At 41.8% G+C, this 26344-nt stretch overlaps 1 long non-coding RNA gene across 1 annotated transcript; it reads left to right on the top strand.

The window, feature by feature from the left end:
* The first annotated feature begins 7751 nt into the window (after positions 1-7751).
* On the top strand, positions 7752-23237 carry LOC149985506 (uncharacterized). Its single transcript, XR_016494998.1, has 3 exons — positions 7752-12792; positions 16749-19274; positions 21823-23237. It is a non-coding gene; the product is annotated as an uncharacterized LOC149985506 (long non-coding RNA).
* The last annotated feature ends 3107 nt before the right edge of the window (positions 23238-26344 follow it).

Genomic DNA, 26344 nt, shown 5'->3' with positions numbered 1-26344 from the left:
GGCCACTGCATGTGCCATTGCATAATACGGTCTCTCCTGCAGTTGCCTACACACACATAGTGTACACACACACACACACACACACACACACACACACACACACACACACACACACACACACACACACACACACACACACAAACACACACGCACACGCACACGCACACGCGCACACGCACACGCACACACTCACACTCACACACACACACAAACACACACTCTCTTTAAGGTTTCATGGCCTTGACACTCTCTTTCCAGAATGTGAGGAATGCAGCATGCTGATTGGCTGGTGACTATGTCCATTAAGCCTCAAGCCCACTGGAGTCTCCTCAAGGGTCATGACCAATGTTCCCTCTAATTCTTTCCAGCACTGAGCAAATTTCAGGTCGGCTGAGCGCAAACTTGAACGTTGCGAAAATTCTGTGCAACTTCCAGGACATGTTTATTGTGAACACTGAGGCTATATTGATCATAATGCTATTTGGCTATTTTATCATAATGTAGGTCTGCCAGAGTGGCCTACCATCAAAAACAATGGAGAAAATGCATCCCATAACAATTTAACATGGAAAAAGCTGTTTTATCATTCAGCCTACAATAGCAGCCAATGTGTGGTGTTCAGTGTAGAGAAAAAAAACATGCAGGGCTTGACATTAACCTGTCCACTTGTCCTTCAGACAAAGAGGTGACCAGAAAATATTGTTGTGTTGTTTGAAGCAAGAAACCACTTTACAAAATAAAATGCATTGCTATTCCCATACCATTGTTACAGAGAATCAGACAAATTATGTTACCCTCTGCTATTGGATACTTACCTTATTCAAGCCTGTTTTCAGATACAAAACTGCCCCTTTAAGGCAAAAAAATCTCTTTGTCAGACTAGCATTTCAGAGATGTCTAGAAATGTAGACATTTTGTGCTCTTGTAGGAAGCAATCCTTCCCCCATTGCTGACAACAAATAATCTATAACTGGGCGAACAATTCACTAACTAGCAAAGGATATGAACAAAATGTGCTCACGTGGCTATATGCACATGCAGCTCTCACTTTGATCTCAAAACAAGCACATCTACTCATGACCACTCATATTGTAAACACAGTCCAGTTCAAAGTGAATGGCACAGATCCATATATGGCAATGGTCTATCTGCATATAGTCCTATTGCAGCTCTGATTGGTTATGCGCACCTGACTGTGTAGAGTAGGTGATGCATGTCAATGCAATAGAATCCTACTTCGAAGCGTTCTGCCTACATCAAGATCTCTTGCGCAGTTAGTTTTGGATACTAAGTCTTGCATAGTTTTCCGGTATGTTGCTTTGAAAGTGGCTAATATTGTGTTGATTCGGTCACAATTCCCACAGTAAAGGAAAGTAAAGGAAAACTAGAAAGTTGAGTGAAGTACAATCACGTGCTTCTCCGCAGGGGCAGATATTTCTTCTGCACGGAAGTCCCAGGGGAGCTGTGCGCCCGCGTGCAGCTTAGAGGGAACCTTGGCCATGACCTCAGTTAAGAGAAGAGGTGAAGTTAAAAAAAAGTGTATAGTGTAAGGACCTTTGTATAACCTTATGGTTAGTAGCCTATTTCACACATAGGTCTTCTCCTTCATAACAGTATCTTTGATTTTAGTGATTCCAAATCCCAATACATAATCTTAAGCACTAAGTGGGGACTTAAACAGAGAATATCAGAGAGAGTGACTTTTGACTGAGAGAAGGAGATACTACCTCACTCACATTAGCCCAATCATACTCTATGGTCATCAGTGTGAGAAAAGTGTTGACAACCATCACTTGATCTTCAGTCCAAACCCTTCACCTTTAGTCACATTCCTACTGTGGATGAAAGCAAGACCTGATTACTGCTCACAGAATTACATTAGTATCACCTCATCCATATTATCATCTCATGAGGATCCACAGATGTATCTTTCTCTCTGGATGTTCCCCTAATAGGGAATGACATGGGCTCTTATCCTTGCCCAAACCTCTCCTCCTCCACTCTTTTCATCCCCTGCTTTGTCACCCTCCTAGCTTTCTCCACAGGATTGATGGTGATGAAATCAGAGTGGGGAGACGACAGCAGAAACGCAAAGCAGACAAAGACTGTGTCCCAAATGGCACCTTATTCCCTTTACAGTGCACTACTTTTGGTAACACTATTTGGATAGTCCATCTGTAGATGCTCTACAGACTTACTACAGACTAAGTAGCACCACAACTAACTATCTACTAAACCTAACCCTAGCTCTAACCTTAAGCATTATATTAACCCTAAACTTAACTCTCACCCTAAACCTTTTTCTAAACCTAAACATAATCTTAGCTAGCAGTTGCTTATCAACAGACTGTGTTTGATCTGTAGAGCATCTACAGATGGAAAATCCTAACTACTGGGCTCTGGTCAAAAGTAGCATGCACACACACACACACACACACACACACACACACACACACACACACACACACACACACACACACACACACACACACACACACACACACACACACACACACACACACACACACACTATTGCCCAATGGGCTCTGGTCAAAAGTAGTACACACACACACTGTTGCCCAATGGGCTCTGGTCAAAAGTAATGCACTACATACGCAATATGATGAGATTTGAGACGCAGACTATGTAGGCCTGGCGTGCGTTTCATCGGCCACATTTTGAGATAAATCCTGTTTATGGACAAGGGGGCCTTGATCCCATGAGTCATTACTTAGCCACTGAGAATCTGGCAGGGATCCTCTCTCCCTCTCACTTATACTTACAACTTACACACACACTCCCTGCCGTATGGTCATCTTTCAATTCCATAAACCCATTATCTCCCCCTGGCCCAGTGGCTCAAAGAGACGCATTCCAGTCACCAATGCTCTGGAGAACATGAAAACAGCCTATTCAGCTCTGCTAGGGTGAGTAAAATGGGTGGGGTGTGGTGTTCTCTCATTATGTGTCTGGAAGTAGCTAGCAAGCTAGCCAATGTTAGCCAGTTAGCTTGGGTCCTTGACTGTCGTTGTGAGGTTAGAACACTCGGATCAACCCTATTCCTTGTCCAGAACGTCCAGTGTGTGCTTGAACGCACTGAGAGCGAAACATTCTGAATTTACGAACTGACAATCTGACAGCACAGTTGCAGTCACCAACGCGCTGGATAACATAACAGCCTAACCAGCTCTGCTGGACCACTGAACCACTGTATCAGCAAAACATTTACATAATATACTGAAAAATATATTTAAAAAATAATCACTCTAAAATGGTTAAATATCACCCCCCAAACACACACAATATGTTCAGTGAGCTGTTCTCTAATTTGTGTCTGGAAGTAGCTAGCAAGTTAGCTTGGGTGCCTGACTGTTTTTTATTTATTATTATGAACAAAAACAGAAATATACAAACAAGAATACATAAACCTAACAGACATAACAGACATTATATATCGAGATACATTTTTTATTTTTCAAAACATTTTAGATTTTCATAGATTGTTTTTTACACTTACTGATCATTTCAAAATAATATTTCAATTATATCTTCAATTATAACAATTTAAAATAGAACAATGTGAAGAGGGGCTTGTTCTCCGCCTACCTCATTTTATGGATAAAGAATCTGCCATGAAATAACGTTAATAGTAGTTTATTTTAAAATATAAATCTTCTAACTCACTTCAAATTCTTCTGATATAACAGTCCCAAAATATATGATCAAGAGGCTCTTGGTCACAACCACAATATACACATTTGTTATCAATATCTATTTTGAATCTGTGTATAATAAAAGGTCTTTACAGGGGTGCTTGACTGCTGTTGTTAGTACAGAATACTTTGATCACATATTTCAGTCTGTGCTAGCAAAGCAGTCCTGCAGCTTAGCATCTGCTTCATTGGAACTTTCCATATTGAGCGCGTCACTGGTACTTCCTGTCTGAGTTTTAGCTTGTAAGCAGGAATCGGGAGGATAGAGTTATGGTCAGACTTGTCAAATGTAGGGCGAGGGAGATCTACGCATCTCTGTGTGTGGAGTAAAGCTGATATAGAGTTTTTCCGCCTTTTGTTGCACAGGTACATTCTGGTAAAAATGAGGTAAGACGGATTTCAGTTTTCTTGTAATAAAATCACCGGCCACTAGGAGTGCAATCTCTGGATGCGCATTTTCTTGTTTGCTATTGAATGCAGTCTCAGTGCCAGCATCGGATTGTGTTGGTAAATAGACACCTACGAAAAAAAGGTTTCAAAAAAGGATTGGCAGAACAGATCCTAAAGTACATTGAAGACCATAACATTTTATATTCAGTCCATTTTAGAAAATGCTATTCTACCAACACTTGTTTACTATACTTGACAGATTTTATCAAGCAAGACATTGATAAGGGCAATTTATGTGGTATGGTAATGCTTGACCTACAAAAAGCATGTCCTACTGTGAACCATGATATTTTGTTGTACAAACTTCTTATTATGGGTGAAGTCATACCTAACTGATGAGCTCCAAAGGGTGGATATGGGTGGGACTGGCTGATGCTAAAGGCAATAAACTCTGGTGTCCCCCAGGGGAGCATTTTGGGGCCTTTGCTTTTTTGCTCTACCTAAATTACATGGACTCTGCCTGTTCATGCTCTCTGTTCCTGTATGAAGATGATTCTGCCCTCTTGGTTTTACATAAGAAAAAGGAGACTGTTGAAAAGACCCTAAGCAGCGAACTGATTCAAGCCAGTAACTGGTTATCTGACAACAAACTGTCTTTGCATTTAGGCAAGAAAGAAAGTATCCTGTTTGGTTCCAAACACAAAGTGAGAAATGCTTCCAACTCCTCGGTCAAGTGTAATGGTGTGGCGTTTAAGGAAAGATGTTCTGTTATATACTTGGAAAGTGACATTACAGGTGAACTCATGGCTCTAAAGGTCATTGAGTGTCACGCAGAGCGGAACAGGTGAACCCAAGAGCAGACTCAGACGAGGAGACTGGAATGAGGTAACCAAGGTATTCATTGAAACACAGAGGGAATATAGGTTGCAGGCCAGGGGAAGCTCGGGCGGGTTGCAGGAAGCCCAGTGTGGAGGCCGAGGCTGGAGCGAGGGGAGTTGGGACAGGGTAAACAGGTCCAGAGAGGAATCCAAGGACGCAGTGGAGTGAGGGTCCAGGACAGTGTAGCAGGACTGATGAGACGTGGGACTGGAGACAGATACCAAAGTCAGAGCGGGCAAAACAGTAGCGGAGAGGAAAACAGTGTCAGGTAAGGGAAAACAAGCATAACATGAAAACAGGATTTAAGCAGGATCAAATTTCTAAAAATCACAGACTAGCTGAGCAGAGGTTGTGATCTGGCAGCGCGGAAGTGGCAGGGTTGATTATTTGTAGAGGTCTTGATTTTGGAACAGGTTACAACTGGTGGGGGATCTGCTCTGCCTCCAGCACACCTGTCTCCGCCCACACAATCACACACACACACAGAGAGAGGTTAGGGAGGCACAGGTTGAGAAGTAGAAGGCTTGGCAGGAGCAGATGTAACATTGGGAAGGTAAACTCCAGGACAAAGTTCCTGGCAAGGGTAGCCAAGTCCCTGGATACAGAGACTGTGAGGTCCCTGGCAACATCTCTGATACAGTGCCACTATGACTATGCTTGTTTCTCATGGTGCAGTGGCACAACAAGTAATCGGAAGGACAAACTTCAACCAGCCCAAAACAAACTAATGAGAATAATAATTTCAGGGCTGAACCGGCATCCAGTTGATCTCCAGGTGGCGGAGGTCAAATTGTTGATTGTTTTTAAATTCATACATGACCTTGCCCCCAGTCACCTATCTGGTTATGACACTTTTATTAGCCATCACACCAGAGCCAGTGTTGCCAATATATGACCCATGGGCTAAAGGAGCATGGCTGGAAAAAGCTCTTTCCCTAACACTGCTGCAGTGGAATGGAATAGTGTACCAAACCATATAAAATCCATCCCTAGTTTAAATATAAACCTTAAGAAATGGTTTATATACTAAATGCTTTAAAACTGCACAGGCGTAAAAAAAATATATTTGTTTCAATGAAAGTTACAAGGTAATGTATTGTTTTCCTTTTACGGTTTCCTCCCTGTTGATGAGATTCATTTTAGATTAAAAAAACGTAAATGTTATAATCTTGTGTATATATTCTTCTCCATATATTTTCACGAGGACCACAATGGAAAAAAACATTTCAAACCTTTTTGTGTCATCCTCGATTTTAATGGCATTCAAGGGAGGGGTTCGGGAGAGCGGTGAGGAATGGTGGTTTAAGGGTGGCGGTTAGGAGAGGGGTGAGGAATGGTCATTTAAGGGTGGGGTTGGGAGAGGGATGAGGATGTTCTCAGGTGGTGTAATGGTGTATCAGCGTCACAGGGAACGGTGGGCAACGAACATCGTTACTCACTAGGAATAATTCACTGATCCAGAAGATTCATAACTGTTGTGCATACCTCACTGTCACAAAGCACACATTTTGTTAAGGTGATTAAACCTTGCAGTTTGAGTTGGGTCATCTACGCTCATGTTACAAGTAGCTAAAAGTAGTTCTGATGGCATAAGAGTTTCTTTAACAACAATCACAAGATTGCACCATGATAATGAAATTGACTGCATGAAAATATGTTCTGAACTACTGCATTCATTAGTTGACTGTCAATATGTCCATGATATTTGACTAATATACAAACGACTGAGGTGAATAACCTGCGGCCTTCTGAACCTGTACCTCATCACGAATATTAATGAAAGAAAGACAAAGGGGGGCATTGTGTGGCTGACACAATACAATGGAGGTAGAACAGATGGAGGGGAAAGTTCTCTCTGTCTTCCCTCTCTCTCTCTTCCTGTTTCTGACCCTCTCTATCTCTCTTCCTCCCCATATACTTTTCTCTCTTTCTTTCTCCCATGCCCTCTCCCTCACCCCCTTTCAATCTGCCTCTTCCAGAGACATATCCAACCATCTAAAACACTCACCAGTCTAGAGCTATCCCAAGTCACAGTGTGTTTCTGGCAGTTGGTAAGTCGGACGTTTACATACACCTTAGCCAAATACATTTAAACTCAGTTTTCACAATTCCTGATATTTAATCCTAGTAGGAAATCCCTGTCTTAGGTCAGTTAGGATCACCACTTTATTTTAAGAATGTTTAATGTCAGAATAATAATAGAGATAATTATTTATTTCAGCTTTTATTTCTTTCATCACATTCCCAGCGGGTGAGATGTTTACATACACTCCAAATAGTATTTGGTTGCATTGCCTTTAAATTGTTTAATTTGGTCATAAGTTTCGGGTAGCCTTCCACAAGCTTCCCACATTAAGTTGGGTGAATTTTGGCCCGTTTCTCCTGACAGAGCTGGTGAAACTGAGTCAGGTTTGTAGGCCTCCTTGCTCGCACATACTTTTTCAATTCTCCCCACAATTTTTCTATAGGATTAAGGTCAGAGCTTTGTGATGGCCACTCCAATAACTTGACTTTGTTGTCATTAAGCCATTTTGCCACAACTTTGGAAGTATGCTTGGGGTCATTGCCCATTTGGAAGACCCATTTGCAACCAAGCTTCAACTTCTTGACTGATGTCCTGAGATGTTGCTTCAATATATCCACAGAATTTTCCTACATAATGATGCCATCTATTTTGTGAAGTGAACCAGTCCCTCCTGCAGCAAAGCACCGCCACCAAATGATGCTGCCCCCCCCCCCTCCCCGTGCTTCACGGTTGGGATGTTGTTCTTCGGCTTGCAAGCCTCCCCCTTTATCCTCCAAACATAACAACGGTCATTATGGCCAAACAGTTCTATTTTTGTTTCATCAGACCAGAGGACATTTCTCCAAAAAGTATGATCTTTGTCCCCATGTGCAGTTGCAAACCGTAGTCTGGATTTTTTATCTCTTTTTATCTGTCTCAGCCTCTAGTATTTATGCTGCAGTAGTTTATGTGTCGGGGGGCTAGGGTCAGTTTGTTATATCTGGAGTACTTCTCCTGTCCTATTCGGTGTCCTGTGTGAATTTAAGTGTGCTCTCTCTAATTCTCTCTTTCTCTCTTTCTTTCTCTCTCTCGGAGGACCTGAGCCCTAGGACCATGCCTCAGGACTACCTGACATGATGACTCCTTGCTGTCCCCAGTCCACCTGGCCGTGCTGCTGCTCCAGTTTCAACTGTTCTGCCTTATTATTATTGGACCATGCTGGTCATTTATGAACATTTCAACATCTTGGCCATGTTCTGTTATAATCTCCACCCGGCACAGCCAGAAGAGGACTGGCCACCCCACATAGCCTGGTTCCTCGTTAGGTTTCTTCCTAGGTTTTGGCCTTTCTAGGGAGTTTTTCCTAGCCACCGTGCTTCTACACCTGCATTGCTTGCTGTTTGGGGTTTTAGGCTGGGTTTCTGTACAGCACTTTGAGATATCAGCTGATGTACGAAGGGCTATATAAATACATTTTATTTGATTTTATTTGATTTTCTATTGGGGTTTTGGAGCAGTGGCGATATAGGACTTGTTTTTACTGTGGATATAGATATTTTTGTACCTGTTTCCTCTAGCATCTTCCCAGGGTTCTTTGCTGTTGTTCTGGGATTGATTTGCACTTTTTGCACCAAAGTACCTTCATCTCTAGGAGACAGAACGCGTCTCCTTCCTGAGCGGTATGATGGCTGTGTGGTCCCATTGTAATGGTATTCGTCGTCTGAAGAAGAGGAATCATCGGACCAATAGACGATAGACAGCTGTCCCTGATTGAGAACCATACCCGGCCAAAACAAAGAAATACAAAAACATAGAAAACCAGAACATAGAATGCCCACCCAAATTACACCCTGACCAAACCAAAATAGGGATATAAAAAGCTCTAAGGTCAGGGCGTGACACCCATGGTGTTATACTTGCATACTATTGTTTTTACAGTTGAATGTGGTGCCTTCAGGCGTTTGGAAATTGCTCCCAAGGATGAACCTAACTTGTGGAGGTATACAATTGTTTTTCTGAGGTCTTGACTGATTTCTTTTGATTTTCCCATGATGTCAGGCAAAGAGGCACTGAGTTTAGGCCTTGAAATGATGTCAATTAGCCTATCAGAAGCTTCTAAAGCCATGACATAATTTTCTGGAATTTTCCAAGCTGTTTAAAGGCACAATCAACTTAGTGTATGTTAATTTCTGACCTACTGTAATTGTGATACAGTGAGTTATAAGTGAAATAATCTGCCTGTAAACAATTGTTGGAAAAAATTTCTTGTGTTAGGCACAAAGTAGATGTCCTGACCGACTTGCCAATACGATAGTTTGTTATTATTTGTGGAGTGGTTGATAAACTACTTTTAAAGACTCCAACCTAAGTGTATGTAAACTTCCAAATACAACTGTATATTCATTTATTTGATTTAGTTTATTTAACCTTTATCTAACTAGGCAAGTCAGTTAAGGACAAATTCTCATGTACAGTGGCTTGCGAAATTATTCATTCCCCTTGACATGTTTCCTATTTTGTTGCCTTACAACCTGGAATTAAAATAGATATTTGGGGGGTTTGTATCATTTGATTTACACAACATGTCTACCACTTTGAAGATGCATAACATTTTTATTGTGAAACAAGCAAGAAATAAGACAAAGAACCTGAAAAGTATGTTTAGTGTCATTGGCCTGCTGGAAGGTGAACTTCCGTACCAGTCTCAAATCTCTGGAGGACTGAAACAGGTTTCCCTCAAGAATTTCCCTGTATTTAGCACCATCCATCATTCCTTCAATTCTGACCAGTTTCCCAGTCCCTGCTGATGAAAGACATCTACACAGCATGATGCTGGGCCACCATGCATCACTGTGAGGATGGTGTTTTTGGGGTGATGAGAGGTGTTGGGTTTGTTCCAGACATAGCATTTTCCTTGATGGCCAAAAAGCAACGTTTTTGTCTCACCTGACCAGAATACCTTCTTCCATGTGTTTGGGGAGTCCCCCACATACATTTTGGCAAACACCAAATGTGTTTGCTTATTTTTTTCTTTAACAACGGATTTTTTCTGGCCACTTGCATAAAGCCCAGCTCTGTGTAGTGTACGGCTTATAGTGGTCCTATGGACAGATACTCCAATCTCTGCTGTCGAGCTTTGCAGCTCCTTCAGGGACATCTTTGGTATTTTTGTTGCCTCTCTGATTAATGCCCTCCTTGCCTGGTCCGTGAGTTTTTGTGGGTGGCCTTCTCTTGGCAGGTTTGTTGTGGTGCCATATTCATAACATTTCTGAATAATGGGGATTTAATGGGATGTTCAGAGTTTCTGATCTTTTTTCATAACCCAACCCTGATCTGTACTTCTCCACAGCTTTGTCCCTGACCTGTTTGGAGAGCTCCTTGGTCTTAATGGTGCCACTTGCTTGGTGGTGCCCCTTGCTTAGTGGTGCTGCAGACTCTGGGGCCTTTCAGAACAGGTGTATATATACTGAGATCATATGACAGATCATGTGACACTTAGATTGCACACAGGTGGACTTTATTTAACTAAATATGGGACTTCTGAAGGTAATTGGTTGCACCAGATCTTATTTAGGGGCTTCATAGCAAAGGGGGTGAATACATATGCACGCACCATTTTTCCGTTTTTTATTTTTTTGAATTTTTTAAAACAAGTAATTTTCTTCATTTCACTTCACCAATTTGGACTATTTTTTGTATGTCCATTACATGAAATCCACATAAAAATCCATTTAAATTACAGGTTGTAATGCAACAAAATAGGAAAACGGCAACGGGGTGAATACTTTTGCAAGGCACTGTTCACTTGACGGTCTAGGAACAGTGGATTAACTGCCTTGTTCAGGGGCAGAACAACAGATTTTTTACATGAAATAAAATAAGACTTCTACCTTGAACCAAAAATAGTTCTACCTGAAACCAAAAAGGTTTATTCTATGGGGATAGCCGCAGAACCCTTTTGGAACCCTTTTTTCTAGGAGTGCAAAGCACAGTGTGTACCTGGCTGTGGGTAGGCTTGGCAGACATAAACAGACAGGCAGGAGTGGTGGGTGAGAAGGCATGTGATATGAGCAGTAAAGTTGTCTACAGTCTCAGACTCTTTCTCCCAAATCAGTGTATTACACCCCTCAGGCCCTCACTCACCAGTCCAGAGCTATTACATAGCACAGTGGTACCTCACATTAGCCCAATCATACTCTATGGTCATCAGAGGTGTGAGAAAAGTGTTGACAACCATCACTTGACCATCACCTGACCTTCAGCCCAAATCCTTCACCTTTAGTCACATTCCTACTGTGGATGAAAGCAAGACCTGATTACTGCTCACAGAATTACATTAGTATCACCTCATCCACATTTTCATCTCATGAGGATCCACAGAGGTATCTTTCTCTCTGGATGTTCCCCTAATAGGGAATGACATGGGCTCTTATCCTTGCCCAAACCTCTCCTCCGCTCTTTTCATCTCCTGCTTTGTCACCCTCCTAGCTTTCTCCACAGGATTAATGGTGATGAATTCAGAGTGGGGAGACGACAGCAGAAACGCAAAGCAGACAAAGACTGTGTCCCAAATGCCACCTTATTCCCTAATAGTGCACTACTTTTGGTAACAGTATTTGGATATTCCATCTGTAGATGCCATACAGACTTACTACAGACTATCAGTAACCTCTCAACTAACTATCTACTAACCCTAACCCTAGTTCTAACCTTAGCAAGCAGTTGCTTATCAATAGATAGTTTGTTCATAGTATGATAACCTGTAGAGCATCTACAGATGGAAAATCCAGACGCACGCACATACACACATTGGTTCCCTATGGGCTCTGGTCAAAAGAAGTGCACTACATAGGCAATAGGATGCGATTTGAGACGATTTGAGACTATGCATGCCTGGCGTGTGATTCAGCGACCAAATTATGAGAAAAATCCTGTTTACGGACAAGGGGGCCTTGAACCCATGAGTCATTACTTAGCCACTGAGAATCTGGCCGGGCTACTCCTTCTCCCTCTCTTATACTTACACCTCCACGGTGCCGTGGTTGTCATGGCTCCTAGTGACAGCCTTGGTAGTTTACTCCTGTGACTTTCTCTATATTTATTTGTTTTAAGTGTGTTTTATGTGCGTTGTTTTTATCAACTTTTTTCTTTTTGATAGCTATTCAAGTATATAATACAGAAATCTAGTTCTTTATGAAAAACATTGAATTGGTTGGATATTTTACTACTTGTTTTGAAATACCAGCCTAGATTATCTCATATCCTGAAGCCAAGGACCATTGTGTTTTTCAGTTTTCTGTACATTGCTTCGCAATGGTTACTTCAACTGCTGGAGGGAGGTATTTTTCAATCAGAGGACCTTTAGCTGCATTTTTGCCACTTTTGATGTGCTTCTCACCTGTGGTAACCATGGACACTAAAGATGCAACTAGACACATGGGAGAGCCTTATTCTTCTAAGACATCCATTCTACTCTCCACCAGGACTGGATGAGATACTGGACATAGTCAAGCCACACCAGCAAGGCCATGTTCAGACTGGACAGACCAGGGAGAGAGGGAGAAGAGGGGGAGTGAGGCAGCGGCTGAAGAGACTCTCTGAAACCAACGCCGGCAGGTGAAAGGTGGAGAGGGTGGTCGCTCCACCATCAGAGGCGAAGGCCCAACACTGCGTGAAGATGGACAGAGTTGAACCCTCTGTGGGACAGTGGACAGAGGACCAATCAATTGAGTCCGCAGCCTTCCTTGGGGAAGAGGAAAACTCTGGGGCGATCTCAACCAAGTGCCCCAAATGGATCTTTCTGAGGTAGCTAGACTCTTTTAGGCTCCTCGCCTCCAGAGGTTTACATTGTTTGTATTTTAATGTACGCTGTCCACTGACAAAAGTACATGATATTCACTTATTCGTCAGAAAGAGTGATGTTACAGAGACTTGTCTGGATCCTTCCGTCAACGACTCAGAAATCAAAAATCAGAGAGGCGGGGTTGTGTGCATCTACTGTATGTCAGAGTGGACACTGATTTAAACATGATAACTGATTTAGACTGATTTACATCATGATCTCATGTAAGTAGTATGATGGGAAATTATTACCTAAGAACAAACCATTCTTGGTAGGGGCTCTGTATAGACCTCCAGTGATTCTACTGGGTGATGTAGTGAACATGACCTGCCCCCTACATAAGGCCTTGTCTAACTTCTGCTAAACTTTCTGTTTGACTCCGTTGATAAATGAGCCAACACATTATGGTATCAGATAATCACACAATATCCCAAAGTAGTGTAATTGCATATGGAATTAGTGACCATTTCTTAATTCACTGCACTACGAAAGAAAATAAACTGTAAATTGCCACAGTACCATCAGGACCAGATCCCTCAAAATCTATGACAAAATAACAATTGAATGAACTGATTAGGACAGGTAGACTGGTCTGAAGTTATGGAAAGTAAGGATGTTGATAGAGCATGTGGACACTTCCAAGGTGATGAGGATCAAACGAAGGACAGAACCCTGGATCAGGGAAAACCTTCAATACATCACCTGGTCAACATGACCAGATTCCTGATCCAGGGTTCACAAATTACAAACACCAAAGGAATACAGTTCAACAGTCCTTCTATGAGAGCAAGATCCAGCTGTTGGATCTGACAATTAATCTTAATGGTTAAACAGTCGTCTCAAATAAAACCGTGAAGGACCTCGGCGTTACCCAGACTCTGATCTCTCTTTTGATGAACATCTTCGTAACATTAGCAAAATCAGAAACTTTTAGTCCAAAAACACTCATCCATGCTTTTGTCACTTCTAGATTAAACTATTGAAATGCTCTACTTTCCGGCTACCTGGATATAGTACTAAATAAACTTCAGTTAGTCCTAAACACAGCTGCTAGAATCTTGACTAGAACCCAAAAATGTGATCATATTACTCCAGTGCTAGCCTCCCTACACTGGCTTCCTGTTAAGACTAGGGCTGATTTCAAGGTTTTACTCTCTCTCTCTACTGCACCTGCTGTCTCGAACTCTGAATACTCGGCTATGAAAAGACAACTGGCATTTACTCCTGAGCTGCTGACCTGCTGCACCCTCTACAACCACTGTGATTATTATTATTTGACCAATCTGGTCATCTATGAATGTTTGAACATCTTGGCAATGTACTGTTATAATCTCCACCCGGCACAGCCAGCACCCTCAGAGCCTGGTACCTCACTAGGTTTCTTACTAGGTTCCTGCCTTTCTAGGGAGTTTTTCCTAGCTTGTTTATATACTTGTTTACAGAGTATAACAAGCTTCTATTTTGGGGTTTAGATTTGGGCTGCTCGCTGAAAAAGTTTGAAAACCACTGTTCTTGTAGTTGTCTGGTAGTGAGCAGCAGCAGCACGTGTCCAGCCATCCGTGGTAGCTTCCCCTTCTCCCCTCCTTCTCTGGAACACAAACCCAGATGAAAGACTTGCCTGTCCTGTGTGCTCCTCTCTGCCTTCTGCCTCAGACAAGCAGAATGAACAATGGGACATAAAAGAAACACAATCTGGATCCTTTTAGAAAGAATATAACAGTTTGTTCTGCCTTTCTTGCATTTGGAACGGGGGATAAAGCAGTCCCATAAGACCATTTCCTTTCATCTTAGTCTTCGGTTATTAATTGAAAACAAACTGCCATCAATTGTGCTGTTCAGAGAGCTGTTTGCCAGTAATGGCTGGGCGGAGACTGGCTGGGAGACAAAAAAGTCACAGAGAGGGAGAGATATGAGGAGACAGTCGGAAGGTAGTTTCACAAGTACAGAGGCTGCTGTACAGAGGCTGCTGTAATCAGTGGGCTTCGTGACAACTAAGTTTCATAGGGTTCAACAGGGACATTTCAGATGGATGTTTAAATGTAGCCTTGAAATTGAGAAATATCTTGGGCGGAGTGCGACTCTGCTTTAGTTACTTTTCTATATGAAGTAGAGTAAAGGGTGATGTTTTTTCAACTATTTCAATAAAGGTCTGAAGGTAAAATAAGGTAAAATGAGGTGGACAGATGGTATCTACAGTATGTCTATGATCTACAATATGTCTATGTTGTGGAATCAGAGCAAGTACTGATGAGAGGGGCCTAATTATGTGTGTTCAACCTACCCATCTGGATGAACTAGAATCTCTACCACCACAAACGGTTTCAAACACACATGGACATTGGCCATCTCTTCCACATATGCCACTTTCCCCATGATATCACAGACAAAAGAAGAACAACAAGAAATGTAAACTGGCACCATATCAAAACACTATATAGAAATATCTTTGGTTACGTAAAGAACCCCGAAAATACAATTGATGTAACAAAAAAAAACATGCAGCTCAAGCTAGGTCCATAAAACAGGTCCTAAACCAAAACAAAGGCTTTGGATACTACTATAGACCGCAGACAGACCACCCAGCATACCAAAATTGCTCCTGTGAAAGTTCCCAGAACATTTGATAGGTTGTGGCAAAAGATCTCATAACACAAACACTGTCCAGTCGTACTGATACTTATACAATGTTTGTATAATACAATTGCCTGATGTTGAAAGAACTTTCCCAGAACACATTAATATGTTCTGTAAAGGTTCCCAGAATGTTTCATTAGGTTGTGGGAACAGTCTGGTTGGGACTTTGTGGGGACATTACAAAAGAAAAACTACCCAGTTGTGCAGATGATGATACAATGTTTAATTTAGGGTGCAAAAAAACCCTTATCTGACGTCACAAGAACATTCACAGAACACATGTGGGAACATTGTGGGAATATGACAAGAGATAGGTTCCCAAAACACTAAAACTGTGCAGTTGTGCTGACATTCATGTTTGTATGAGGGTGCATTGTGCAACATTGTGGGAATGTTCTGTCACAAAAATATTTTTGTGACATCCCAGACAACCCATGTGGAAAAATATTACATTGAAATATATTTCAATAAAATAAAATAATATATAAATACATTGGGAAAATGTATTTAAAAAATATATAAATAAATCATATATACTGTATACATACAGTGGTAATTTTAGCATGTAAATCTTGGTGGGGCAAAAAATAATAATAATGTTGGACACATGCCAACAAAGCCACTACACAACACAACCCTTAAAAATACATTAATTGCAGCATTAACGGTAACAAACGGTGACCACAAACTGTCGGGGCCTACTTAATTAAAGCTGTCCCAACAGCAGTCCCAACATCTTACTACTGCTACACCGGAGCCTTGTCTGGCAGCGAAACAGTTCATTCAGCCTCATTTACTGCCTTCTAAAAAAACATAACTGCTATGGCTGACCTGCTTAAACAAATATGGTTTCTGATGACAATTGAGATGTACAAACTATGGCATAAGGGGATGACAAATTGATAAGAGGCAATCTTAAGTGTCACGTTCTGACCTTAGTTCCTTTGTTTTGTCTTTTGTTTTAGTATGGTCAGGGCGTGAGTTGGGTGGGTTGTCTATGTTAGTTTTTCTATGATTTTCTATTTCTGTGTTTGGCCTGATATGGTTCTCAATCCGAGGCAGCTGTCTATCGTTGTCCTTGATTGAGAACCATATTTAGGTAGGCTGTTTTCAATTGTGTTTTGTGGGTGGTTATTTTCAGTCTTTGTGTGTCTGCACCAGACAGAACTGTTTCGGTTGTTTCTTTGTTGTTTTTGTTAGTCAGTGTTCAGTTTAGATTTTTATTAAATAAGATAAACACTAACCACGCTGCGCTTTGGTCCTCTCCTTCTTCCACCGACGACAGTCGTTACAGAACCACCCACCAACAAAGGACCAAGCAGCGTGGTAACAGGCAGCAGCAGTAGGAGAGGCAGCAATACCTGGAGAACTGAACTTGGGGGGAGATTCTGGACGGCAAAGGACCCTAGAAACAGCCAGGGGAATATCGCCGCTTCAAAGCAGAGCTGGAGGCAGCGAAAGTAGAGGGGCGCCGGTATGAGGAGGCAGCACAGCAGCACGGCTGGAAGCCCAAGAGGCAGCCGCAAAATTTCTTGGGGGGGGAACACGGGGAGTGTGGCGAAGCAAGGTAGGAGACCTGCGCCAACTTCCTGTGCTTACCGGAGAGAGAGAGGGGCCGTGCAGGCACCGTGTTATGCGGTGGAGGGCACAGTTACCCCAGTGCGTGTGCATAGCCCGGTGCGGCACATTCCAGCTCCTCGTATCGGCCGGGCTTGAGTGGGCATCGAGCCAGGTGCCATGAAGCCGGCTCTACGCATCTGGTCTCCAGTGCGTCTCCTCGGGCCGGCGTACATGGCACCAGCCTTACGCATGGTGTCCCCGGTTCGCCAGCACAGCCCAGTGCGGGCTATTCCACCTCGCCGCACTGGCCTGGCTACGGGGAGCATTCAACCAGGTAAGGTTGGGCAGGCTTGGCCTGTCCAACGCTGCTAGAGCCTTCCTCCTCTCCTACTTACTCTGCTGGCATCTTGACCCAGTTTATGCCCTCATTTGCAATGCAAACCCGGGCGGCAGTGTGTTTTGGATCAATGTGTGCATTTGAACAAGAGGACCAAAAGATTGACAGCTGTGCCATTTCTTAAAATCAATCCCATATACTCTGTTCTTACTGTAATGATGGGGCTGTGAGTCGGAAGAAGGTGCAGGTGAAACATTTTAATAAAACAACAAAACCTAAAACACGACACCAACATAAGGCAGAATGCCAATACACAAGAACAATACCAACTGGTGAGTGAACATGGAAGAGTGACATATAAAAGCGAGGAAAGGACGAAGGTAATGGAGTCCAGGTGTGAATCATAATGAGATACTTAATAGCAGATTTGGGGCCACACGGACACTCCATTGAATAGCAGGCTAGTGATTGCTTTGAAATGCTTGCAGTTAGCTACTGTTACTGATTCCTTCCAAACCAGTCATTATTACATTTGGAATTTCCAACTTGTTGTGTAATGTTTATGTCCAATGGCCGATGAGCACCGATACATTTATCTATAATTTCTCTTCAATATTTCTCTTCATATGACAAGGATTATAAAGGATTTGCCAGTAGATTGTTGACTTGGTTCATGATGACGACTGCTAGCTAAGATTTTGAAAGTATGATGTTGACATGATCAGTCCAATCAAAGCTACTGTAGATATAATGTGATTTGACATACTTTCATCTGTGGCCAATGACCTTGAGCCTTCTTGGATGAGCACTTCTTATGTAACTCTATGGCAGCACCCAAGGGGCTTGAATTTTCTACACTTAGACTTGGCGGTGACATTCAGTCCCCACGAGTGACAGAACACTGAGCTAATCTTTGCGCAACTAGAGAACATTACCAACACCTACGCTCCGTATTTTCCGCTGGCTGCCACACCACCGCAGGAAGCTCTGAGCTAGGCTGAAACACCTGCGTTTTTGAGCTACCTTACTCAAGAAAACAGAAAAGAGCCCATGTTTGTATGCGGCTTTATTCACTCAGTGATACTTTTATGTTTATCAATTGATTGAACTGTTTTCCTCATCAATCTACACATAATATCCCTTAATGACAAAGAGAAAACAGGTTTTTAGAAATGTTTGCAAATTTATGAAAAATTACAGGACAGGATTGTGTGAAGGCACAGATCTAGGGAAGGGTAGCAAAACATTTCTGCAGCATTAAAAGTCCCCAAGAACACAGTGGCCTCCTCAATTCTTAAATGGGAGAAGTGCTCTTGCTAGAGCTGGCTGCCCGGCCAAACTGAGCAATCAGGGTTAAAGGGCCTTGGTCAGGGAGGTCACCAAGAACGTGATGGTTGCTCTTACAGGGCTCCAGAGTTCCTCTGTGGAGATGGAAGAACCTTCCAGAAGGACAACTATCTCTGCAGAACTCCACCAATCAGGCCTTTATGGTACGGAGGCCAGACGGAAGCCCCTTCTCCCACCAAGACTCTTGCTAGAGCTGGCCGCCGGGCCAAATAGAGCAATCGGGGGAGAAGAGCCTTGGTCAGGGAGGTGACCAAGAATCTGATGGTCACTCCGACAGCCAATCCAGAGTTCCTCTGTGGAGATGGGTGAACCTTTCAGAAGGGCAACCATCTCTGCAGCACTCCACCAATCAGTCCTTCATGGTTGAGTTGCCAGACAGAAACCACTCCTCAGTAAAAGGCACATGACAGCCCGCTTGGAGTTTGCCAAAAGGCACCTTAAGGACTCTCAGACCCTGATGAGACCAAGATTTAACTCTTTGGCCTGAATGCCAAGCGTCACGTATGGAGGAAACCTGGCACCATCCCTACGGTGAAGCATGGTGGTGGCAGCAGCATCATGCTGTGGGTAAGTTTTTCAGTGGCAGGGACTGGGAGACTAGTCAGGATTGAGGGAAAGATGTTAATAATTTGACCGTTGATACCATTCTCTTTTACGTGTTACAGGACTGTTTTGTTTACTGTAACTATTACTAATTAATTATATTCTAAGGGAAACAAAAACATGCTATGTGTTGCAGTAGCCCTTTAGAATAATGCAAAACATATCCTTGACTCTCCAAGTTTATGAGCAGGACAATGCACAGCCAGCTCATCAAACCTACACTTGAACTATACTGAAACTAATTTAACATATAATACGCGTTAACCTTTCTAGCGCAGGGGTTCCGCTAGCTCGACAACATTCCGCTGAAAGGCAGAGTGCAAAATTCAAAGATATTTTTTAGAAATATGTAACTTTCACACATTAACAAGTCCAATACAGCAAATGAAAGATAAACATCTTGTTAATCTACCCATCGTGTCCGATTTAAAAAATGCTTTACAGTGAAAGCACAACATATGATTATGTTAGGTCATAGCCAAGTCGAAAAAACACAGCCATTTTTCCAGACAAAGATAGGAGTCACATAAAGTAAAAAATTAATCTATAAACCTTTGATGATCTTCATCAGATGACACTCATGGGACATGAGAATACATGTGTGTTTTATTCGATAATGTGCATATTTATATCCAAAAATATCAGTTTACATTGGCGCCTTATGTGCAGTAATGTTTTGATTCCAAAACATCCAGTGATTTTGCAGAAATACTCATAATAAACATCGATAAAATATATGTATTTTTCACAGAATTAAAGATAGACTTCTCCTTAACCTCTCTGATCTCCCAAACCCGGATCCGGTATCGTGACTACAGCCTCAAGCTCATTACCATAACGCAACGTTAACTATTAATGAAAATCAAAAATGAAATGAAATAAATATGCCATCTCTCAAGCTTAGCCTTTTGTAAACAACACTCATCTCAGATTTTCAAAATATGCTTCTCAACCATAGGAAAACAATAATCTGTGTAAAAGTAGCTAGCTAGCGTAGCATTTAGCGTTAGCATTAGCGTTAGCATCCAGCACGCAACATTTCAACAAAAACATAACTCTTATCTCACATAACTCTCACATATCTCTTCATTGATATATCGTTCTTGGACGCATGGTTTCTCCCCTATATCAAATGGAAAAGTACAAGCAGCTGGCAATTGCGCACCGAATTCCACGCAGGACACCAGGCGGACACTTGGAAAATGTAGTCTCTTATGGTCAATCTTCCAATGATATGCCTACAAATACGTCACAATGCTGCTAAGACCTTGGGGGAACGACAGAAAGTGTAGGCTCATTCCTTGCGCAATCACAGCCATATAAGGAGACAATGGAAAACAGAGCTTCAGAAATTCTGCTAATTTCCTGGTTGACACATCATCTTGGTTTCGCCTGTAGAATGAGTTCTGGGGCACTTACAGACAATATCTTTGCAGATTCTGAAACTTCAGAGTGTTTTCTTTCAAAAACTGTCAAGAATATGCATAGTCGAGCATCTTTTCGTGACAAAATATCGCGCTTAAAACGGGCACGTTTTTTATCCAAAAATGAAATAGCGCCCCTAGAGATCCAACAGGTTAATGCAACCGCTGTGTCAGATTTCAAAAAATCTTTTTCGGAAAAAACATTTTCTGAGAACGGCGCTCAGAACCTCAAAAAGCCAGAGGAATATCCGCCGTTTTGGAGTCCACAAAGTTAGAAACAACACATAAATATTCACTTACCTTTGGTGATCTTCATTAGAAGGCACTCCCAGGAATCCCAGTTCGACAATAAATGACTGATTTGTTCCATAAAGTTCCATCATTTATGTCCAAATAGCCACTTGTTGTTAGCGTGTTCAGCCCAGTAATCCATCTTCATGAGGCGCAGGCACTTCATCCAGACAAAAGCTCGAAAAGTTCCATTACAGTCCTTTAGAAACATGTCAAACGATGTATGGAATCAATCTTTAGGATGTTTATAACTTAAACATCAATAATGTTCCAACCGGAGAATTCCTTTGTCTTCAGAATAGCACTGGAACGAGAGGTAACTCTGTCTGGAGCGTGCGTCATGAGACCAAGGCACTATGCCAGACCACTGACTCAAAGAGGTCTCATGAGCCCCTCCTTTATAGTAGAATCCTCATTAAAGTTTCTAAAGACAGTTGACATCTAGTGGAATCCATAGGAAGTGCAACTTAATCCATATCTCAATGTGTATTCGGTAGGCCAAGCTTTGAAAAACTACAAACCTCAGATGTCCCACTTCCTGGTTGGATTTTTCTCAGGTTTTCGCCTGCCATATGAGTTCTGTTTTACTCACAGACATCATTCAAACAGTTTTAGAAACTTCAGAATGTTTTCTATCCAATACTAATAATATATATGCATATATTAGCATCTGGGACAGAGTAGGAGGCAGTTCACTCTGGGCACGCTATTCATCCAAAAGTGAAAATGCTAATCCTATCCCAAAAAGGCATTAGCCTATAAAATTGACAATCATCTGATGATCTTGTAATTTGCAGATGCAGGGAAAGGATCATCACTTCATCAAATCATCCTTCAGAGTCACATGCAGGTAAAACATTTTGATTTCCATATAGTATCAGAAAAATCATGCTGTTTCTTTTACTCTTACCTTTGTCAAATAACACTCATAATTCAAGAGGGGCAGCTCTATTTCCAAATGTCATTTTTTTAAAGGAAATCCATGCTGTCCATGCATTAAGCACATTAACACTCATGTGATAGCTTTGCTCTGCCTACTATGCAAAAAGTAGTAACATAATAAGCTTAAAATTAAAATATGTTATTTATTTATGCATTTTATCCTTTACAATTGTTCATGCACTGGTGCTTTTGTTTAAGAATACAGCAAATAATTTCAACTGTGCACTTGGCTGGTTAGGTTATTATACATTTTTCGTTTCTACTTTGTCAAAATACTTTGTAAATGGACTTTATTTGTAGATTCGATTAGTAATAGAGTATTAGTAATTCATAAAGTTGATCAAATGGATTACATTGTAATGTTTTTATTTTAACGGAAACAAAAACAGGCTAAAGGCCTATAATTGTAAAATTATACTAAACATATCCTTGACTCTATCTAAACAAATAACTATTGTGGCTATTTCTTCATGCAATTAATCCTTTATAATAGTTTATGCTCTATTTATCAAGCATTTGTGCTTGTTTGCTGCGCCTTGCGGGTTGATATGTACTGTATCTGATGCATATGCTAAAGGTAGGCTACTGGAAAGACAGACAGCACTTAATGTAGAAGGCCAAAAACACAGTACTACACAACAACAGATTAAGACAAAAACCCTTCTTCTCACATCTGGAGATAGCTGGAGTCATCTAGCTATTTTCTGAAGCACTGTAAACATTGTATGAAGGTCACAACTGAGCATATTTTGTTATTTGGAATCGATCTCTTGTAATGTACCCACAATGTTAATACAACCTAAAGAAATGTTAAAGAAACTTGTAAAGAACATTAGTGTTTTTTTTATCATCTGCACAGCTGGACAGTCAATCTTTTGTGATGTCCCCACCAGACTGTTCGCACAACCTAATGAAACATTCTAGGAACCGTTAAAGAACAGAAACAATGTGTTCCACTGGACAGTTTTTGTGTTGTGAGAAGATTTGCCAAAACCTAAAGAATGTTCTGGGATATTTCAGAGAATAAGTTTTGGTTTGCTGGGAACATTTTAGCGAATGTTTTGAGAATATTCCCAAGGATTTTTCATTTTAAAGATGAAACAAAACAAATAAAAGAACATATTGTTATCAAAAACATAATTTTGGGGGGGTGTTATCATCCTAATGTTAGATAAAAACCTTAACTAGAACTTAATGGGAATCTGAGCTAAATGTTTTGGGAAGGTTTTCGGTTTAAAGGGCATGTAGGACCAAAATGGAAATATCTTATCGTTACCTTACAGCACCTGCTGTGTGACTGTGTGTCCCCCCCCCCTGGAGCGTGAGCCAGTGACGGGACGGGAAAGGATAGGGACAGCATGGGACGATAGAGGGGACACTGGGACTTTATTTAAAAATATGACTTGTTTCAGGAACGTAGGCATATGGAGCTCCATTTGAACGGAAACAGTTTTTTTTTAAATAAAAATGCATTTTTACTTCAGAAATGCCTCTGGAACATGCAAACCTTCATGTGCCTTAACAACAAACATGTATGCCATCTGTAAATATGAATACAATTGTTAAATTAAGAGTTTGTTTAGCCATGGAAAAAGACAGCAACCTTTCCATTAGCCATGATTGACTAAGATAATGAGTGGGCTTGACATTCTGAGAGATGAGTTCAGATTGGTCTGCCATGTAGCACGCTTCTGTCCATAACATGAGCTGGTCAGTATGTGTAGGTAATCCTTTCTAATTCAGCTTTTTTGAAAGCTATTACGTAGTAGAACTGCATAGGTGTTGCTGTCCACATTCTGAGTTTTGAAATCAGTGGAATTAGAGTATGATAGCTAAGGAGATTAAGAAAATTCTGGCATTTTGATTGCAAATTTGCAGACAGAGTAGAAAAGAGAAGAGAACATGCAGAAGGCTGTTGGATAAAACAGCTGTTTCCGGATTACATCATCAAACTAAGGGCAACCATGGCATCCGTGACAGAAGGGAGAAGCGTCCATCCATTCGGATATTACACATTCCTAATTTAGTCAGAAAGTCATTTTCATTTCAAGTTAAAGTGTACTGTTAGCTAGCTTGCTAATGTTAGCTGGCTGGCTACCTAGCTAGCTAATGTTACGTGTGATCTATGTAGTAATACAATTTGTATCTCAGAGCCATTTGCATTTCTAGGTATAGCCTAATGTTAGCTTGATAACATTGAACCTGGTTGGTTAGCTACCTATAGATTCATGCAGGGTAGTAATGTTATGAGTTGGGTTTATGGTTCATTGTTTAGCTAGCTAGCTACATGTATAAATAAAATACTCCAATATGCAATTTCAATAGAATGTTTATGATGTCACTGAAACAACTGTCGATAGACGTAGCTGGTAAATTCGCTCTGGATTTCTCCCCCGATTTCAGAGCATTCTCGTCTGAGTGTGCCAGAGAGCAGAATAACTGATGAATTTACAAATTCTCAACATCCCTTTAATATGGCCGGTCTCAGTAAACGTTGGCAAAAAAGCATAACTAAATTGTTGCCAGAGCACAGTTGCAGTCACAAATGCTCTAGGTAACATAAAAACAGCCTAACCAACTCTGCTAGGGTGTGTAACATAGTCAGACTTGGCTGTTCTCTAGTTTGTGTCTGGAAGTAGCTAGCCAACGTTAGCCAGAGAGCTTGGGTGCTTGACTGCTGTTGTAAGGTTAGAACGCTCGGATCAACCATCCTCCTCGGCCAGAGCATCCAGTGTGCGCTCGGAATACTCAGAGACCGAAATTCTATGAATTTACGAACGGACATTCTGACAATACTCTGAGTTTATGAATGCCCAGAGCACACTCTGGCACTCCAGATTAAATTTCTGAACATACCCGTAGTATAAACCAGCCTTTAGTCTTGAAATCTTTGGTTGTTCAGTACATAGCCTCACATGTGAATCCTTAAAGAGATGGGTGGGGCTAAAGCTTAAGAGGGTGTGAACGATGCTGAATGGGTGTAGACAAAAGAAGAGCTCTCCAGTAGGACCCAAAATATGCAAGGGCCATTTTTTCAAAAGTAAGGTTACAAATTTATCAACTTTCATAGGAGAATTACTTTCCATTTGTTCCTCAACTGTAGTGTATGACATACAATTTTGTAGCTCTGAGTCCCTACTTTTATCCAATGTAAACAACCCAATTTCAAATTTTGCTACATAAGACCAAATCGAGCCGGTCGTTCACATATGTGCATCCTGCAGCCTGGGCCATAGGGAGACAGAGCAACGGACCACAGACCACGACCAAGGTTACAATTATCCCAAACAAGAGAGGCAGGCCAACCTCTTCCCACTGAGAAGACAAACAAAAACAAAACACTGCTGGAGCCAGCAGGGCTAGCTACTAGTTCAGTGTCCCTACCTAGAACCCTAGGCATCACACACACACACACACACACATGCACACATGTACAAATGAACAAACACAAAAAAACACACACAATAATTTGTACTCACAAAAACAAACACAAAAGACCCATAAGTCCCTTAAAAACTTCTACAGATACACCATCGAGAGCATTCTGTCAGGCTGTATCAATACCTGGTACGGCAATTGCACTGTCCACAAACAGGACAAACGCAGGGCTCTCCAGAGGGTGGTGTGGGGTCACACTCTGCCTTCCCTCCAGGACATTTACACCGCCTGGTGTCACAGGAAGGCCAAGAAGATCCTCCAAGACCTCAGCCACCCAAGCCACGGCCTGTTCACCCAGCTACCATCTAGAAGGCAGAGACAGTACAGGTGCATCAAAGCTGGGACCGAGAGACTGATAAACAGCTTCGATCTCCAGGCCATCAGACTGTTAAACAGTCACCACTAGCCGGCCTCCTCCCAGTACCATGCCCTGAACCTTAATCACTGTTACTAGCTGGCTACCACCCAGTACTCTAACTCATACCTTATAAACTGCTGCCCTATGTACATAGAGTCATTGAACACTGGCCACTTTAATAATGTTTACGGGTGTGGCTGAAATAGCCAAATCCACTAGTTTGAAGCGGTGTCCACATACTTTTAGCCATACAGTATATACAAATAATGTGGACAAATCAAATTAGTGGATTTGGCTATTTCAGGCACTCCCGTTGCTGACAGGTGTATACAAATTGAACACACAGCCATGCAACCTACATAGTGAAACATTGGCAGGCCCTCTCCCACATATATGGCCCTCTCCCACTCTCCTTTCGGAAAAGCTGACCACGACTCCATTTTGTTGCTCCCTGCCTACAAACAGAAACTAAAACAAGAAGCTCCCGTGCTGAGGTCTGTTCAACGCTGGTCCGACCAATCTGATTCCACACTCCAAGACTGCTTCCATCAAGTGGACTGGGATATGTTTCGTATTGCGTC

This window comes from Oncorhynchus mykiss, chromosome 1 (genome assembly GCF_057628025.1).
Source record: "Oncorhynchus mykiss isolate SJ-2025 chromosome 1, ASM5762802v1, whole genome shotgun sequence".
In the NCBI taxonomy this organism is placed as follows: domain Eukaryota; kingdom Metazoa; phylum Chordata; class Actinopteri; order Salmoniformes; family Salmonidae; genus Oncorhynchus; species Oncorhynchus mykiss.
Note: the sequence above shows the minus strand (reverse complement) of the source record. Positions and strands in the feature narration are given on the sequence as shown.